The 6,000-nt window shown below is 42.1% G+C and overlaps 1 long non-coding RNA gene across 2 annotated transcripts in view; it reads left to right on the top strand.

The window, feature by feature from the left end:
* Nucleotides 1-587: 587 nt before the first annotated feature.
* The window catches only part of LOC134358521 (uncharacterized), a 28,800-nt gene continuing 23,387 nt past the window's right edge, over nt 588-6,000 (top strand). For both annotated transcript variants that reach the window (XR_010020887.1, XR_010020886.1), the window contains exon 1: nt 588-746. This is a non-coding gene — a long non-coding RNA (uncharacterized LOC134358521). The remainder of the gene's footprint in view (nt 747-6,000) is intronic.

Below are 6,000 nucleotides of genomic sequence, written 5' to 3'. Positions count from 1 at the left end.
TGTTTATTGCAGTCTGTGAAGAATTTTCAAAGAGTTAGTAATAGACTATACTCTTTACTTTTCCTGCCAGCGCTGCCTCTGATGCACTGACTCACGCAATGGTATTAATAGATCCCTCCAAAATCTCCTGCTGCTTTTACGCCTTTAATAATGTCACTCTTGAATATTTGATATTGGGGATTCTTTTGGGTATAAATATTAAAATCATATTTCATGTTGTTTGCGTAACTTATTTGAGCAGCCGCACTTTTCTTAAGTGCTCCATTATCTCGCACGTACTGTGGTATTTCTGCGTTATCTCGGTTTGCATATATCAGGGTAGAAGTACACTGCAGAGGAGAGATAGAACAAGAAAATATTATGATCCACCCACAACACTTTCTACTACAGGGATTCCTCATTTAAAATTCAAAAACATACATGATATTAAGATAAAGTCTTAATAACCATAACGTCAGACTGCTGTGTTCAAATCAGGCAACCCTGACCTCTGTAAAGCTATCAGCGTTGCCAGGAGACAATACAAGTCCAAAATCAGTATTAGACCAGCTGTCAGTTGTGGCCGGGCTTAAGTGCTAAAACAGGCCGCAAAACAAAGTCAGGCAGCATTGCTGACAACAGTACGTCCTTCCCGATGTGCGTAACACATTCTATGTATGTTTTCAACAGAAGGGTATTGGAATGTCACCACCCACCCCGAGAGTTTCCAGTGCACCTGATCCCACAGTCACCAATGCAGATGTAAGGTAAGTCTTCCGGAAAGTGATCCCATGGAAAGTAACACTCACAACACGCTGGAGGAACTCAGCAGGTCAGGCAGCATCCGTGGAAAAGATCAGTTGACATTTCGGGCCGGAACCCTTCATCCCATGGAAAGTAACTGGCCTGGATAGTGTCCTTGGTTGTATCCTTAGGTCCTGTACAAATCAGCTGGCATGGGTATTTGGAGACATTTTAATCTCTCCCTGTTTGATCCTGAAGTTCACACCTGCTCATTCCAGTATCTAAGAAAAACAAGGTAATGTGGCTTAGTGATTACTGCTTGGTGCCTCTGACATGCAATATCATGAGGCTGATCATGGCATGCATTAACTCTCGCCTTTCAGAGCACTTGACCCACTGCAATTCGTCTACCACTGAAACAGGCCATTGCCCTGGCCCTACTCTCATCTCTGCAGCATCTGGACAGAAAATACACCTATGTAACAATATGACTTAATAACTACATCTCCACCTTCAATGCTATCATTCCAAGCAAATTCATCTCAAACTCCTAGAGCTGCGACTCAACACCTCCCTTTGCAACTGGAATCTCGACTTCCTGACCAAAAGACTGCAATATCTATGGTTAAGCAGCAACACCTCCCCACGATTATTCTCAGCACAGATGCCCCAAGAGGCTATATCCTCAGTCCCCTACTCTACACCCTATAAACTGAAGACTGCAGGGCCAGGTTCTGCACCAACACTATTGAAAAGCTTGCAGGCGGCACCACTACAGTGAGCTGTATCTCAAATAACAATAAAGGGAGGACATAGAGAGCCTAATGATATGGCATCACGACAATAACCTTTCTCTCAATGTCATTAAAGCAACAGAGCTGGTCATTGACTTCAGGAAGGAGGGTGGTAGTATACGTGCTCTTGTTTATCTCAATGGTGCTGAGGTCAAGAGGTTGAGAATTTCAATTTCCTAGGAGGAAACAGCACCAATAGCTTGTTGTGGTGTAATCACCATGATGCCACAGCCAAGAAAGCTCACTAGCACCCATATTTCCACAATGCACTGTTGTAATGCAGTAAATTATATTCTAGACAAGTTTTCACTGCACTTCAGTACATGTGACAATGAATAAACCGATTTACTAACTGAAGGGTCCTGCCCGGAAAGAGTAATATCAAATAGGCTTTAGAATATATAATGTACTGTTAGTTGACAAAACTTAAGCCGGAACAATAATGGGGGAAGATAGTGGAAACACTTAGCGGGTCATTTGGTTCCTATGATGCAAAGAAAACAATAAATTGCTTTAGGAGAATGAATAACTTGCTGAGGATAAATGCTAACTGTCTGACTACCATTCCCATTCCCCACCATCTGCTCTTCAATTGTTAATTAGTTGTTAATCCAAGCTCAGTGTTCTCCAGACATCTCCCTTCAAACTCCTCTGCCTAAACTACAAACAGGAATATTCTGACAGAAGAGTTATTTCAGCCTGCTCCTGTCTCCCTCAGATTTCAGTTTGACTCCTCTCTTTCTCTTCATCTAGTTCTGCGCAAATGGCTCTCCTCATGTTCCCTGACTTTATGATCCCAAATACCTTCTTTTTGCAACAAAACAATAAGAAGTTCTGTTGGGAATTGGGTGGCAGTGATTGGCCTGAATTGATGCTGTGTCTGTTGTCAAGGATTTGAGGGATTTCCCAGAATAATCCACAATGTTATGACATTCTGAAGCAGGATTATGACTCTTGTCGGAGAAGGTGACGGGTAGTAACTGGCCAAAGCTCAGTCCTGCTGTCCCTGAAGAAGCAGGCACACTACCCTTTTGATGAAGCAGTGCCTCCTCATGACGAAAGACCCCTTTAGATCTGCTCTTGCTCTCATTCATTTCACAACCGCAAAAGTGAATCAAAAATAAAATAAACCTTTAAATTTTGTGAAGCCGATCCTTAAAATGCAATAGCTCACAAAGTCACCTTCTCGTTTACATCTGGAAAACTCAAGTCAGAAATACTTCTCCTTCTTTTTCAGTCCTGAAAAGTGTCTCAGCCCAAAACGTCGACTGTTAATGCATTTCCATAGATGCTGCCTGACCTGTTCCTCCAGCATTTTGTGTGTGTTGCTCTGGATTTCCAGCACCTGCTGACTTTCTTGTAGTCCTAAATATTGTCAGCTAACAATAAACACCAGTCACTAAATCAACCAAATAGAAACTTACCTCAATGGAAACGAATACCCCTTTAAATAGCATTCACACAGCATATTTCCAACTATTAATGCAATAACTTCCTTCCCAGGGTTAACACCCACTAATCAGGAACTACTATGGACTAATTTTTTCAACACATCTTTATGGAGGTCCATAGTGCACAATTCAATATTTAAGATAACATTGTATAGAGTTTTCAGGGTTACTTTAGAAAGAGCACTGACTTGAGTGCATTGCACCAATCAAAAACAAGCCATTGGACAATTAAATTTGTCTGTCTTTGCACCTCCTTTGTGCTTGAAAATAGATACAATGAGATGGTATTTGATACAGTTTGCCTGTACCTCATCCATCACCTGGATGGCCTACAGGTCTTCTTGTTTGTGTGTTGAATGACCCCCATCATCTACAACATTCTTCTGAACTTTTCTGTCTGAAGTCAATCTGGCATTTAATTCTTTAACCCCTAAAATCTACTCACTTCCTCTTATCGATGCCAAATCAGTCTTTGTTTTGACCTGACTCCTGTTACCTCCCTAATCTCCTTTCCGCTGTACTAATGACTCTTCCAGTGCTGCTTCCTGCTTTTACCATTAACTGAGAATTCCATTGAATTTGCCTGAAATTTCCATTCATATCTTATCTTTCTGCAGTTTGTCTCTACCCTCCCCTTCTGAAACTTCCTGCTCTGTCTTTGGAATAGACTTTCCACAGACATCCAGTACAATCTTCATTCATCCCGTCTGGTTTCCCCAGCTCTTGCTGCACCAGTTGCATAACTGATAGGCCACACTGTCCATTTCACTCAGAGCAGGAATCCCCTCTGTGCTGTGCTTGACAAGACTCTTGGCAAGATTTGTCCAACTTCTATGTTATGACAAGCACCTTCACCCCACAACTATTTTGGATACCCTTTGTTCCCACCTTCCACCACACTTTTCAGATACGACAGATTTCCACATCTCAGCATGATACACAAAAATACATTTTCCTCTGCCTTTGAGCATTCCAGGGACTCCTTGATTGATTTCTATCCTATGGTATCTTCTGTAGAGGATTCAAACTTCAAAGCTCCCATTATGTTAGGCAGCTTATTGAACACATGTTCTTTACATAGAACAAATACATTCTCTACTCATTGTAGTGACTCCAAATTAATTGCAGTTCTTTTAAAATTGTAAGCATTGGTAGTAAGACTGGCATTTATTGACATAGAACAGAACACTACAGCGCAGTACAGGCCCTTCAGCCCACGATATGCCGACTTCATAAGATATTCTAAGACCGATCTAATCCTTCCCTTCTACACAGCTTTCCATTTTTCCTATCATCCATGTACCTATCTAGAAGGTTCTTAAACATCCCTAATGTGCCCGTCTCATGCACCACCCCTAGCAGGATGTTCCATGTACCCACCATTCTGTATAAAAACACTGATCTCTGATATCCCCTTATGCTTTTCTCCAATCACCTTAAAACTATGCTCCCTTCATTAGCCATTTCCATCCTGGGAAAACGTCTCTGGCCACCCACTCGATCTAATCCTCTTATCATCTTGTATACCTCTATCAACTCACCTCTCATCCTCCTTCACTCCAAGGAGAAAGGCCCTAGCTCACTCGACCTCTCTAGTCCAGGCAGCACCCTGGTAAATCTCCACACCCTCTCCAAAGCTTGTACCTCCTTCCTATAATGAAGCGACCAGAAATGAACACAGTACCACTTGCCAATTTTCCTTTTAGTTCAATTTTTTTTCTACAACTTCTCGTCGACTGAGTTAGTCCACGCTTCCACAGAGCTAGGTCAAGGCAACATTCAGGCAATTACTTCAATTCAATTCAATTCATGTTTAATTGGCATTCAACCATACATGAATACCTGCGAATACAGCCAAATGAAACAGCGTTGCTCCGGGGCCAAGGTACAAAACACAGTATCCACAGTCATACACAGCACTGAACACATACAGCATATGTAGGAGGCATGCATCTGGTCTCTATCTGCATTATATTCTGTGTTGCGTGTTTATTATGGTAACTAGTCACATGAGTAGGGGGCTTGATAGAAGCGAAGGGAGTAAGTTACATCTTCATGCTTTGTTCACTGCAGTCTGGAGTAGCTGGAGACCAGCGAAGGTCGTATCTTTTGCTGAATGCTTAATAACACTCAGTTATGCTTAGTTTACACTTGGGTATGCTTAAATTTCATTGCTTCAAGATTGTATGTTTGCTAATTGCCAGAAGTAATCAAAGGTGTGAACAAAACTGGATCACAAATTAATTCTTAAGCTAAAGGAAGCAGCTTTGCCACTGCTGTGGGTATTGTGGAAAGTGAAACTACAAATGAGCCTGGAACTGACGAAAAGGATGGAGGTTCCAAACAAAGTGTGAATGACGCAAACACTGCAGCAAGTACCGCCTTGGTACCTAATGGCTTTATGGGGGCTTGTGATCATGATTGTAAACTTCCTGTAATTCCAGTTCAGGTAAAGACCAAGAAAAGTAACAAGACAGTACTTACTTCTGCTTTCCTAGATCAAGGAAGTACAGCCTTGAGCCTCATGAACAAACTTGACCTGACAGAAAACGAAACATGTATCCTCTTACGCAGGAGGGGTCAAGAGAAGCTCAGGTGTAGATAAGTTGTTTCAGGATGGAAGTGGTTGGCTTAGATAGTGAAAACTATTGTGAACTGCCTAACTACACAGAGAACATATGTCATCAGGGAGATCTTCAGGAATGGTCTCACATGAAGCTTATTCATTTGCCGGAAATTGAGTCAGAAATGGAACTGTTGATAGGGGTGAATGTGCCTAAGACATTGGAGCCGTTGTTAATGATGGGCCCTTGCAATCAGAACAATGCTGGTTTGGACTGCTAATGGACTTGATGCACTATCAATTACTCCAGAAGACTGGAAGTAGAGTAAATACTGAAAGGCTTTTATTAACAGTAAATGGTCCAACGTCCATGCTGAATATCTGTCCTGGACTGAGGGAGGAGCAGTGACACAATCTCCTTTATTCAGGGGTCTGTGGGAGGAGCCACAGGAGCAGTCAGCAGAGGGGC

This window comes from Mobula hypostoma, chromosome 2, assembly GCF_963921235.1.
Source record: "Mobula hypostoma chromosome 2, sMobHyp1.1, whole genome shotgun sequence".
Lineage (NCBI taxonomy): Eukaryota > Metazoa > Chordata > Chondrichthyes > Myliobatiformes > Myliobatidae > Mobula > Mobula hypostoma.
This window is presented reverse-complemented; position numbering and strand designations above follow the sequence as displayed.